The sequence below is a fragment of the Notolepis coatsorum genome (assembly GCF_963971535.1).
Source record: "Notolepis coatsorum genome assembly, chromosome: 5".
NCBI classification, from domain to species: Eukaryota; Metazoa; Chordata; class Actinopteri; order Aulopiformes; family Paralepididae; genus Notolepis; species Notolepis coatsorum.
This window is the reverse complement of record NC_140169.1, coordinates 91,248,650-91,262,938: the sequence shown is the minus strand read 5'-3', so window position 1 is coordinate 91,262,938 and position 14,289 is coordinate 91,248,650. Positions and strand designations below refer to the sequence as shown.

General features: G+C 43.0%; 1 protein-coding gene across 2 annotated transcripts in view; it reads right to left on the bottom strand.

The window, feature by feature from the left end:
- Positions 1-14,289, bottom strand: part of hsf2 (heat shock transcription factor 2) — a 58,059-nt gene that overhangs the window by 34,898 nt on the left and 8,872 nt on the right. The window lies entirely within an intron of this gene.

The following is a 14,289-nucleotide window of genomic DNA, read 5'->3' as shown; positions in this document are numbered from 1 at the left end:
GTGCTAAGCTAGGATAGCTTGCAGCCGGATAGCTTTCCACTGAACGCACAGAGAGGACAATTGTATCTATCTTCTTGTCTGACTCTGGAGAAGACAGTACATTTCCCATAATGTTCGTGTTCCTTTAAGTTATTTATTATACTGGTGTAGGCAAACAAAGCATTTGGAAAGGTAGTTTTGACATTGATTTCCATAGCAGCGATTGAAGCTTCAAAGCTTGGAAGCATTCAGGTCAGCCCTACGCATCTCTACACCACATTCTGCAGTGTGCCATCGGCGCGGCACCGGAGACACGTCAGGCGGTTATCATGGCACACTAGGGCTGGGAGGTGTACCGAATATGAAGGTACACCATCATGGAATCATGCAACGGTATTGGTTTTTACTATACCGCCGTCCACGATATATATACATATTGTAATATATATATATTTTTTTTTAAGTTCATAAAAATAAAGATTCATTGCAGTAGTATTTAAAAGGTTAAAGAAAATATAGCACCATGACAATTGTATTACAAGATAAAAAAAAAAAAAAAAAAACATGTAATTTGGACCAGGGTTAAAAAAAATAAAAATAAAAATCAAGGGCTTTTTTTGCCCGCCTTAATTGATTTTCGGGGGCTTTTTTTGTATTTCGGGGGCACAACATTTTTATAATGAAAATTAACATAAAGATTATAAAACATTGGAAACTTTTTTTTACAGTCTTCGTCCCTATGTTTGATAACGTAATGTTAATGTCTCCATATATAGGGCTCTACGCTAACCTTTTTCCCAAGGAGCACATGTGCTCCTAAATAAAATGTTAATAAATAAAATCTAAATACAAATTTAGGAGCACACAGAAATTTAGGAGCAGAGTGACAATTGTTCAAGTAACACACACACACACGATGTGTGACATGGCTTGGTTTCATGTTTTGAGGTACCTTCAATTATCTGTAAATAATACATACATACTCTATCTAAATAGATTAAATATGATTGTCCCTGAGGGCAAGTTGTGTTGTTGTCAGATCGATCAATGAAATACGTTGCTCGCTCAGCGCTGTGGAATGAAGGAAATACGCATCGGGATCATTTGGATGTTATTCTTTGGAGTTGTGTTACAAATGGAACGGTCTTTCCCCGCCGAACACAAGTTACTTAACGTTACACAGGTCGCGCTATGCAGATGCTTAGCTTGCTAACGTTAAGATAGCAGTGTAACTTTTTTTGATCCACTTTTTCTCCCATTTTCTATATTTTCTCCAATTTCGTGTCATCCAATTCAACCCTCACCTGTCACTGATTTTTCCGGTTCGCGCACACACACATATTATTAGGGGCAAATACGGGGGAAATGCTCGCACTGTAGAGCATATATATAATTATATATATAATTAGTAAACTGTCAGGGGCTTTTATTGCCCCCCTTAACTGATTTTCGAGGGCATTTGGTCAATTTTCGAGGGCATTTTGCCCCAAGCCCCCGTTAATTTCGAACCCTGATTTGGACTGGAAAACTAACTGTCACATACCATTATACTGTCAAAACTCTGTGATATGATATTTTGGTCATATCGCCTAAGGCCTAACAAAAATAATAGTTGGTTTCAGGTTGGTTGTCAGTTTGGCCATGGGTAGGTAGGGAATTTATTTTATTTTATTTTTTTATTTTATTCTTTCCCATGGCGACTATGGATAGGGAATTTCTTTATTTAATTAAAATGTTCACAACAACATGGATGCATGTACTCTGCCAGCATGTTTAATATCCATAATACTAAATGTTTGACTAAGATTTCTATGAAACTTTATTCTTTAAAAAAAAAAAAAAAAAAAAAAAATCGAATTTTTTTTGTAATTTTTTTTTAAAAAAAAATTAAAAACTCATAAAATATATTGGGTCGCACCTAAATCGGCAGGGTCGGTCGGCAACCTGAAACCAACTATTATTTTTGTTAGGCCTAACCATGATTAGAAAATGGAATACAGCAAAAGGCAATACAGCAAGAGTATTTTGTGCAAGCAAGAAAGCACCTCCAATATGAGTATTTGCTTAAACCCTCCTGTGCAGCACAGGTGACATTATAATCTGAGTGTAATGTTAACGTTGTTGTAACGTTAACGGTGACATTGCTACCAGAGCTGCGTTGCTCATGGGACGGGGTTGCACATCGTGCAACCAAGCTTTTGTGAGCAGAAGCGCGTGCGCTCAAGAACGCACTGCACTCGACTCGTCGTGTGTAGGGATGCCCCCCGGACCCCGGTTTTAAACGGGAACCGGTACTATATTAGAAAATACCGGAGTATTTATAAGCTCTGACGTCCTCGGTACTGCTATCGATACTCTAGAGAAATTATTATTATTATTATTATTATTATTATTTAAAAGTTGCGAACGATCCTCTCTCTGTCTCTGCACGAGAAGCGAGCCGCAGCCAGCGAGTCAATTATTACACACACTCCTCGCGAGTCGCTCGCTAGTGCTACACATAGACATACGGGCAGGGCCGCCTCAGGGGGTGTGCGAGCAGTGCGGTCGCACAGGGCCTCGCGGGAAGGGGGGCCTCGCAAAAAAAAAAAAAAAAAAAAAAAAAAAAATTATTAATTTTTTTTATTTTTATTTTTTTTTTGCGAGGCCCCCCTTCCCGCGAGGCCCCTTTTCATCACAGACCTAAAGTCTAGTTTTGCTTATATGCTTATATATTTCACATTAGACACGTTTGTAGAATGACTTGTTCCTGGGTCTGCACCTGGGTCACTATTGGAGCTCTGGTGCTCTGCAGCAGGCATTGGTTTCAATGAGGGGAGGGGTTACAGGTAAGCGTCTGACTATTCCGCGCGTGCAGCATTGGAGTTTATGCCAGCCACGGTGAAGAGGACATCGTTCGGCAGATGGACTGAAGATGAAAGTTGTTGCATGTTAGACAGTTCAGTCAGGCTAGCCATCCCGGCTAAAGACAGGGACAGCTAGTTAGCTTTAGCTACGTTATAATATTGAGTGCTAACGTGTGGTTCAGTCGGGATAGCCATGATGATGTCGGCTAGTAGCTAGCTTAGCTAACGGCTAACTAGCGTTAGCTAACCTATCCAGAGGAGCGAGGCGAGGCGAGTGGATGTCTTTTCAAAAGAAGGAGAATTGATTGATTGATTGAAAAGTTTATTAACAGATTGCAGAATGGGTACAGTACAGTACAGCTCAATACATACAATTGTTAAGGGGATGCAGACCAGAGAAAGACTTTCGACTTGTTTACATCAGGGTCCCCCATTTTCAATTCATCATAACATATATGACATACATGACATACAGATAGACAGTACTGCTACATCTATACATTTATGACATATCAGATTTGCAAATACAGTACTGTTTGTGATACAAAAGTGTCCAGAAAAGGAGTGTATATACATTTGGCATAGAAACTGTACATTGGAGGAGGTTGGTTGGGTGGGGTGGGGTTGGGTGGGTTGGGTGAGGGCTGTACATTGGAGGTGGGGGGGGGGGGGGGGGGTTGGGAAGGGGACACACACATTTTACACTGTACATTGGAATATTGACAAAGCCTTACTTGGTCATTTACTGTACAACTAGGTTAGGACATTTGTAGGGGCCAGTTTCGAATTGCAGTCTCACGTAGGTGTTTTTTGAGAGTGTTTTTGAAGAAGAGAACTTGTGAGCAGATAAATCTGTTAGGCAGCAATACGCCGAAAGGTGTCCAGTCTGCCGGAAAGTACTCGAAGAAGAAGAAGAAGAAGAAGAAGAAGAAATTACAACGTGGGCCAAGTCTCCTTCCAACTTTACCATTGGCGCCGGCCGCGCCGCATTCATTGATACTGCGTTATGGTGAGTCAACCTATGATTATATACCCGCCGTGGACCTGTCCTGACCTATCTATCTTTCTCTCTCTCTGGAGCCAAACTGGTCGACTAGCTAATATATAGTACTACTAGTAGCTAACTGTGTGTGCCTGGTGAGAGCACCTGGCTGTATGTAGACAGTAGCCGCATAGCTTGTTAGCTGTTAGCTAACGCAGAAGCAAGCTATGCGGCTACTACATGCAGCCAGGTGCCTGATTGAGCTAACTGTTAGCCAGTTAGCTGTTTAGCGTCAGCTGGGAACGTTCGTTTGATGCTATCAGTTAGCCTTGAGAATAGCAGGCCCTGGCACTCTGACTACGACATCATCTTTGACAGAAGATGTAGTCGGGCCTGCACCATGACAAGGCTCTGGCCATAGCTTTGTCCCGACAGCGAGAGGCCTTTCGTCAACGTGGAGACCTGTGTTGCGGCCTTTCGCCCTGCGTACCTCGTGCAGGTAAAATGTCATGACATTACCCCACTCTTCCTTCCTTCCCCTCCCGAATGTTTTGTTAATAACGATGTTTTTTTCCAGGCAAAACATATGCTACTTCACAACATTTGGAGATACGACATGTGCTGTGTGTGAATGGTCGTTTGTGTAGCTTGGGTAGCGTTGGGCCGTTGGCCAAAGCTGTGTGTCACGTGGCCTGGTGTCACAGTACCTGGCTAGCCTATTTAGCTGATGTCGGCCATTGGCTCCTTGCTGCTTTGGTTTCTCTGGTATAGACGCTCTTCTTGTTGGATTTAAGTGTTGATCTTTGTCCTTTTGAATCTCTCATACATGCTATAGTCTCTCTCTAACACACACACACACATGACAAACACACATGTTCTCTCTCTCTCTCTCTCTTTCTAACACACACAGTCTGCCTATGGCGGCCTTTCTCGATGGCTAGGCTGTGCTCAAGGATCTTCAGTCACAGTGCTCAGGTATTCTGCCACTGTGTACTCTCTGTTTAGGGCCAAATAGCATTTCAATTTCTTTCCAATGTGTCTCTCTCTCTCTCTCTCTGTACACTGTATATTGACTGTAGAACGGGAGCTCTCTCTCGCTCTCTCTTTTGCTATATGTTGACTGTATCATGCCCCGCCTCGGGCAGCGCTATTATTTAAGAATATGTTGACTGTATAAAAAAAAAAAAAAAAAGAAATATATATATATATATATATATATAATTTTTTTTTCTTTTTTTTTACCTTTGGGGGGGGGGGCTCGCGTTAAATCTCGCACAGGGCCTCGCATTTCTCCCAGGCGGCCCTGCATACGGGTACTACATACGGGTACTCCTTAATGAAAGTGCTCCCCGACGCCCCGTGCTATAGCGCGCTGCACACAGACAGCAGCTCTGCATGCACTGAGTCGTGATCATGGCGGATAGAGCGAAGCGTTCTAAAGTATGGATATACTTTACAAGGGTCAATGCCGACAATGCACGTTGCCACATGTGCAAGAAATCATTTGCCAGTAAGGGTGGCAATACGAGCAAATCAATTTATCAAAACATCTGTTGGCAAAACATGATATTAGTGTGCAGAAATGCGCGTATTCGACTGCCTTGCGCGCAGTGTTCCATCTGCATACTGCAGCCGTAACCCAAGATACGGAGTTGCCTAGGCTAATAACGAATTATTACAAATAGGCTAATAAACAAAACAATTGTTTAGCTACAAATACTACAATCTAAACTTTTTATAGATCGTCAAGCTGAGGCGTCAGCCACTATGTCCCAGCCCAGTGAGCCCAGGGCCACCACACATCCTCCCTCTACCTCCCTCCACCACCCAAAGTCCTTTCTCCCTAGCAGCTAGAGGAAGGATGACAGAGGATAGGGTGAACGAGTGTCACAGTTCTGTTAGCCTTTTGCATGTGTTGTTTATTATAAAAAGTCTATAATTCAGACTGAGTCAGACACATTTAAAACATTGTTGCTGCTGTTGCTGAAGAAATTATATTAATTTATTATATTTATTTATAAAGTTATATAAAAGAACATTGCTGCTGCTGTTGCTGAAGAAATTATATTTATTTATAATACTTATTTATAAAGTTGTATTTATAAATAATAAAGCAATGTTGATTCTGTTCTTAATTAATTGTCTTTTTTTCTTGCAAAAAAATAACCAAAAAGAACCGATAAGAGTATCGATAAAGTACCGAACCGTTAAGCAGTATCGATAAGAGTAGTAGTATCGATAAAATCCTAACGATACCCATCCCTAGTCGTGTGTACCTGGCTACCTTGCATAAGCATAACAATAGCGCATGGAATGCAACCCATTTCATGGTAGGGCTGGGCGATAAAACGATAATGATAACTATCGCGATAAATTATTTCCTCGAAATAAACATGAAACGTGGTCGCAAAGTTTCGATATATCGATTTCGAGCACACGCGCACTAACACGCGCACTAACAACCAATCAGTGAAGGAGATGGCGACAGCGAAGGAGACCCGCAGTGCACCTCTGGGTAGTAAACAAGGCTGGCTAGGATCATTAGCTTTCACGCCGCTATTTTATAGTTTACGCGCCGAGTGGGTGTGTGCCGTGAATTCTGAGGGTAACGGTTAGAGTAGTGTGGGGTATGCTGCGCCGCGGTGGATGTCGTTGCAATGTATTGGGGCGGAACGAAGTATTTTAGGGTGATAGTTAGTACATTGGAAACAAGGCTGGCTAGGATCATTAGCTTGCATGCCGCTATTTTATAGTTTACGTGCGGAGTGGGTCTGTGGCGTGAATTCTGAGGTAACGGTTAGAGTAGTGTGGGGTATGCGGTGGACGTTGTTGTAATGTATTGGGGCGGAACGGAGTATTTTAGGGTGATAGTTAGTACATTGACGTGGGATACACCGCTTGCTCTGGCTAACTGTGTTAGTTCCATTCTTATAATGCATATGATCCAGTGGCGGTAGGTTGCCCCCTGGTGGAATATAATAATCTATGCACTGGGCCGTGTTTACTGCGTAGAAGAACGGCGGCGGGCATAAGAAGTTAATTAAACTTGACAGAAATTATATCGATGATAATTATCGATATCGAGTGATATGAAAATAATTTTATTATTTTATCGCGATAACGTTTTTGGCCATATCGCCCAGCCCCATTTCATGGTATTCACATTCACAGGTTTGGTGTGAACGGTGCTCTGCCTGAGTCAGACATCGTTCACACCAAACCTGAGGGGGAGGGGGCAGGGAGCTCTGTGTCTATTCCATCCTATTCTATCCAGCCACTACACTACAGTAAAATACTTATGCACAAAAGTCATTCCATGCAGCACTGCAGAATGTGAAAGGGGATTCAGCGCCATGAATCAAATTATCACCAATAATTTTCAAGTAAACACAAGTTGTTTGATTATTTTAAGTTTGCTTTTGTGTTTGTGTGTAAAACTAAATGAGGGCATGCGGCCCTCACCAACGCTCCATGCGGCCCCAGGCCAATATAAAAAAAAAAGATAAAAAAAGAAAGAAAATTATAATATTTTAATTTTTAAATAGTCGACTATGGCTCCTTTCGATCGATTAGTCGACTATTCGACTAATAGGGGTCAGCCCTAGTGTGGACATATTCAACGCTGTTGAAAGTGCCGTGCAGCAATATGGGGGGTTTGATAAACTGTCCGCTGTTGTTACCGATGGAGCACCCGCAATGAAAGGAAAACACACAGGATTCGCCGGGCTTCTAAGGCAGAGTGGCGTTGAGTGTCCAATGCTGCACTGAATTATACATCAGGTAAGTTCGCTAACATAATTTCCATCTATTGTGGGTCACTAATAATCAGGGGTGCAGTAGTCCTGCCACGCGGTGCCACGCCGTCCCAGCACTTTTCTGAGCAGAAGTACGCGCACGGATGTGTACGCGCGTGCACGCAAAAATGAAACGTTATTTCATCTGATGCAGATCGCATGCACAAACATTGAAGTTGACATTCCTTCTATTGTGCGCCAACAGGAGAGACCACAAGTGTCTCATTAAAGACAACCATTATTGACCCACTGTGGGGGAGGGTGAATGTCATGCCACTTTGATAAAGGGTCAATGGGAGGCATGTAGAATTGCACAAAAAGGAATTCATTATTCTGATGAGTATTGCACTTGGCTACTTGTTTACTTTTGTAGTGTTCAGATAACACTGAAATGCATGTTATGGATATGAAGCACTCAGGAATGTTTTGTTTAGTAGCAGGATAAAAGTTTATACATTTAACAAAATCATTTATTATTGCACTTTTGATTTAATGTTGTAGTGAAATGCAGCAGGAATGTTGAGCAGTGGGCTTTAAATTCATACATTTATTTTAATAGAAGCCTTAATTATAATTTGTCCTTTTTGTATATATTTGGGTTACACAGCACTTTCAAATTCAGCTGTATTTATAAATTCATAAAGTTGAAATTAAGCATTACTAAATGCGTTTGAAATGGAATAAAAACAAAGTTACAACAAATTATAATAGTTTATATGCCTTATTTATCACATCTGTGACTATTATGGGCTATTTGAGTGATGGGGTACTACTGGCGGGACTGCCAATAAACAATACGGCCCCCCAGATTGAGTGTGGAAATTTAGTGGCTCTCACCATATAAAAAGTTGCCCAAAGATGTTTCAAAATAACTGGAGAAACTCGCCTCCTCCCTCTCAACACGAGCCGAAACTACCGCGTGGGCTTGAGAGGAGGGGCGGAGAGCACCGCTGTGAAGGGCGGGTGTGTTACATTTAAAACACAAGACAAAATGAGAGCAACACAACATGCAGCACAATCAGGGACCGAAACTAAAGCCCGCCGCCCGCCAGGGGCGCTCAGTTTTTACCTTTGGCGCTTGACACTTAGAGGGCTGCCCGCCGTGTGGCGTGTAATCAATCAAGTTCATAACGATACTTATTTTGAAAATCTGTGCGGGTCTCATTTCCGCCCCAAGCGCATCTCCAGTCATAATATCGATGGCTCCGGCAGTTAGCAACAATTAGGTTCGTATGATACTTTTGAAAGAAAACGTGGCAACGACTCATATCCGCCCAGCCCTGCAGCGGGATACTATTGGCTAAGGGCTTCTGCTCGCAGTGCTCGTGTCAACACAGGCAGTCTGCTCTAGTCTAGAAGAGCGGACCTCCATGAGCTACCGTTACTGTTTAAACAATGACCCAGTCAACTATTCACTTTTAGTTTAATACATGACGAGGCATTGTCTAACGGTATCTAGCTGGCTAGCTACTGATAGCTGCTGATATCAACAAATGCTCCAGCAATAGTCGACTCGAGTGCATAATACCTCCGTTCCCTCGTTAGCTAGCACGTTAGCTAGCTCACGTTAGATCTGTCTGTCCCAGTAAACTAAATTGTCTTAACGTTATCTACCGGGCTAGCAGTAGCTACAGATAGCTCCTGATATCAATGTCTTATAACATTGATTGAATGCGTATTCTAGCTGAGGGCATGTTGAATGTGATTTGACAAAAGAACCGTAACGTTATACCAATACTATTGGCAATAGGGTCCAGCTGCATCGCCGGAGAATCCTTGCATGCTGAATGTAGGGTCTAGCTGAATATAGGGTCTGGCTGCAGGGCCGAAGAATCCTTGCTGGAGCTGGAGGCTACTCAAGTATACACACAGACAGTGGAGCTGTTTGCAGATAGCGAGCATTTTGACTTATTGCGTGGTGGCGATGTCTCGCAGATAATACAACTACAAGTATGATTATATAATATATATTTTATTTAATCAAAAATAATTTGGCAGGTAAGAAATATGCTTGGCGGGTAGATTCTTCCCATCTACCCGCCACTGGCCGGTGAGTCAAAAAGTTAATTTCGCTCCCTGAGCACAATAATGTTTTCTTGAGGATTATCTTGTTTTCATGATCGTGGGAAGCCAAAATCGAAATTCGATTAATCTAGCAGCCCTACTACTTGGGTTTCAGGCCGATACTGAAAGTTTCTATGTTTTGTTGAATTATAAGAGGGTGGGTAATGGCTCCAATGTTCTCCTGTAAGAAGTTCAGCACTGGGAGACGACATTAAGTTAAGCACTGGGAGACGACACTAAGTTAAGCACTGGGATATACCATTAAGTTCAGCACTGGTAGACGACACTAAGTTAAGCACTGAGATATACCATTAAGTTCAGCACTGGGAGACGACATTAAGTTAAGCACTGAGATATACCATTAAGTTCAGCACTGGGATATGACACTAAGTTAAGCACTGGTAGATACAATTCAGTTCAGCACTGGTAGATGACACTAAGTTAAGCACTGGTAGATGACACTAAGTTAAGCACTGGGAGATACCATTCAGTTTATCACTGGGAGATGACACTAAGTTAAACACTGGGAGATGATACTAAGTTAAGCACTGGGAGATGACACTAGAGCTGCCGCGGTATTGATGTTTTCCTTACCGCACACATTTGCAAAATATTTCCTACCGCCGCGGTAATAACCGCACACACACACAAAAAAAAGTTTGAATGCATTTTTTTTGTAGTCTACTCTTTATATAGCATATAGCCTGCCTCTAGTCTAAATGTCTATCTTTAGAGGATGACTTTGCAGCATGAATATTGTTTGGGATTCGGCATGCACGCATTCGTTATTAAAAGTGAAACACGGATTCGAAGTCTCCCCTCGGTGTCGCGCCCGCCGGTTACCCCCCCGACCCTTTCTTCTTCTTCTTATTATAACGTTACTACTTATGATTACAAAGGCATTCGATTTGTGGCATTAACGTTAGTATAGTTACACGTTCGTATTTACCGGACCACATAGCAAGGCAAGCGTTACTCAATTAATATCTAAGTTCCTTTCTTTGCTCAGAGCGTGCCGAGTTGTACCCATTCTGCGGTCTGTTAATAAAGTTTTCAATCAGACAAGTGTATAGAACGAAGGGCTTTTATTATAACATTTCGTTGCAGTAAAATCATTATGCCTCGTTCCCTGAGGAGCGACGGCGTCGGTAATCCACTCCGTTCTCCGGTGGGAGCTAACGTACTATTAGCCGTGTTGTGATGGCTGAGATTCAGGAAGTAAAAGCACTGCAAGATGCTCCAAGCATGTGACGCGTATCTCTTCTGACCAATCAGTGGTCTGCAGTGTTTCATGTGACTTTTCTGGTACCCAATAGGGTCGCTTGGAATCTCGACAGAGAAGTAGGGTATATCTGCAGAGCCGCAAGCCCAACGAGAGCGTAATAATAATAATAATATAATAAAAAACAGCGGTGATGCCGGTATTCAGCCCAACGCTGCGGTGGGCATGATGTAACAGCGATACCGCGGTAATACCGATACCGCGGCAGCTCTAGATGACACTAAGTTAAACACTGGGAGATGACACTAAGTTAAACACTGGGAGATGATACTAAGTTCAGCACTGGTAGACGACACTAAGTTAAGCACTGAGATATACCATTAAGTTCAGCACTGGGATATGACACTAAGTTAAGCACTGGGAGATACCATTCAGTTCAGCACTGGGAGATTACACTAAGGTAAGCACTGGTAGATGACACTAAGTTAAGCACTGGTAGATACAATTCAGTTCAGCACTGGTAGATGACACTAAGTTAAGCACTGGGAGATGACACTAAGTTAAACACTGGGAGATGACACTAAGTTAAGCACTGGGAGATGACATTAAGTTAAGCACTGGGAGACAACACTAAGTTAAGCACTGGAAGATGACACTAAGTTAAGCACTGGTAGATGACACTAAGTTAAGCACTGGGAGATACCATTCAGTTCAGCACTGGGAGATGACACTAAGTTAAGCACTGGGAGATGACACTAAGTTAAGCACTGGGAGATGACACTACGTTAAGCACTGGAAGCTGACACTAAGTTAAGCACTGGTAGATGACACTAAGTTAAGCACTGGGAGATACCATTCAGTTCAGATGACACTAAGTTAAGCACTGGGAGATGACACTAAGTTAAGCACTGGGAGATACCATTAAGTTAAACACTGGGAGATGACACTAAGTTAAGCACTGGGAGATGACACTAAGTTAAGCACTGGGAGATTACACTAAATTAAGCACTGGGAGATGACACTAAGTTAAGCACTGGGAGATACTAGGGGTGCACCGATATATCGGTCGGGTATCGGTATCGGCCGATAAGTGCCTTGTTAACTGCTATCGGCCGATAAGCTCAAATGTGCCGATAGCAGTCGCCGATAAATAACCCATCAATTTGTGTAGCGTCAAAAGGCAAAAAAAAAAAGTTCACTCGCGACCTACCTGCACAACGCCCGCCGTCCCCCACACACACACAAGCTACTGCATCAAAGTAACTACTTATGATTAACAAGGCATTCGTTTCGTGGCATTAACGTTATATAGTTAGTAGGCCTGGGCGGTATAATTTTTTTCATACCGTTATACCTTGATGACCTAATACCCCGGTGTACGGTATATGACGGTATGACTTTCATTTTCATCAGCGGGGGGGGGGGGGGGGCAACCCGTGTTACCAAGTAAACAAATCGTGGAGATGGCCAGTTAGCCCGCAGCATCCGAGTGCTACTATCATTAGCTCTCAGAATGGTAGCCACTAGCCAGAAGCCCGCAGCATCCTAGTACTACTAACGTAAACTCTCAGAATGGTAGCCAGGAGCCCCGCAGCACCCTAGTACTAGTAACGTTAGTATTGTGTATTCAAAAACGCACCGGACTGCGACGTAACGTTTTACCGTTTATTTGCTTGCTCCACCAGTCCACAACAACACACACTCTCGTTACCACACCGCTTTACGGTATTTCACAGCACTGTCGCAACATTACCGTAAAGCGTGACCACCGTTGTGATACACATACACAACAGTTAGCTCTCAGAACAGCCAGTTAGCCCGCAGCAACGGTAAGCGTGTCTCGGCTCTCATTTAATTTCCAGTGAAGCGGGGTTTCCCCTCCTCCTCCTGTGTGTAGACAACCAGCTCTGCGGCTCGCTCCACTAGTGAGGACTGGTCTCGCCCTCTGCTGGCGCGTGTGTGCAGTAGGGGTGGACGGTATGGTCTAAAATTTATATCACGGTATAATTTGAAGCATAGACGGTAACGGTATATATCACGGTATCAGTGTTTCTGTTAGAATAATTTTTTTGCCTGATAGGCAGGCTATATAAAGAATGACATCCTCAAGGCATGTAGATTTATAATATTTTAACTTAAAACTAGGCTGCTTTTGCGTATAAAGTCATTATATTCCATATAAAATAAGTCCCGAGTCGAGACTCCTGCTCCCATTGCAAACAGCGGGGCTGGATTTTGCTAGAAGCATATGTAGCTGCAGAGCCGCAGAGCCAGGGGCTCTTTCAGGTCATTCATTTCAGCCATTGGCAATTCAGCCGTTGGGTGGGGGGGCGCTGTTTGACGGGCCTGTGACCAGACCTGAAAGAGCCCCTGGCTCTGCGGCTCTGCAGCTGCATGCTATTCGCAAATCCACTGCTGCACGCCGTCCTCCCGGCTCCCGCTGCTGCCGTCATTATCATAACACTACACACATATCGTAATGTTTACAGCAAACTGTAGTTGATCACCAGGTATGTTTTATTAACGTAGAATAATTCATATAAGAAAAACGATAGGGAAATATCTTACCTTTCTCCACTGGTTAAAAATGCCAGGAACTGAAATTGAAACTTGCTGTGCGCCGCGGTGATATGCGTTTATTATGAAATGACAATTGCGTGTTGACACGCCCACTGCGCGAAGCCTCCTAAATAACTTTTTCCAGTTTGCACATATCTATTATCTATGACTAATTCTATCTATTTTTAGGGGCAAATGCGATTGAAATAGTCACGCTGTGGTTACATGACGTCATTGCTATTTTAGAGCTGCTCTACCGGTTAAACGGTATAGTCAAAATCCATACCGTAGAGCAAATTAATACCGTTTATACCGTATACCGTTTATACCGTCCACCCCTAGTGTGCAGTGCACTACAACCAACCACTGTTAAAACTCCGTTTCACTGTAATATAAACTGAAACGGATCTGTGATTTTGACGGTATTGGTTTTCAATACCGTCGGGATTTCTAAATACCCTGGTATACCGCAATACCGTCATACCGCCCAAGCCTAATAGTTAGTGTTACACGGACAATAACATGATCAGCATATTATTATTACCCATAGCAGCAAGGCATTACTCCGAGTCCGTTCATAGCTCAGTTCCATTCCGTTGCTCATTCCGTACCCAACTACCCACTACTAGTTAGTTAGCACCATCCAGGCATCAACGTGAGCTCCCGGTACGGTAGCTAGTTAGTTAGCACCATCCAGGAATCAACGTGAGCTCCCGGTACGGTAGCTAGTTAGTTAGCACCATCCAGGCATCAACGTGAGCTCCCGGTACGGTAGCTAGTTAGTTAGCACCATCCAGGCATCAACGTGAGCTCCCGGTACGGTAGCTAGTTAGTTAGCACCAT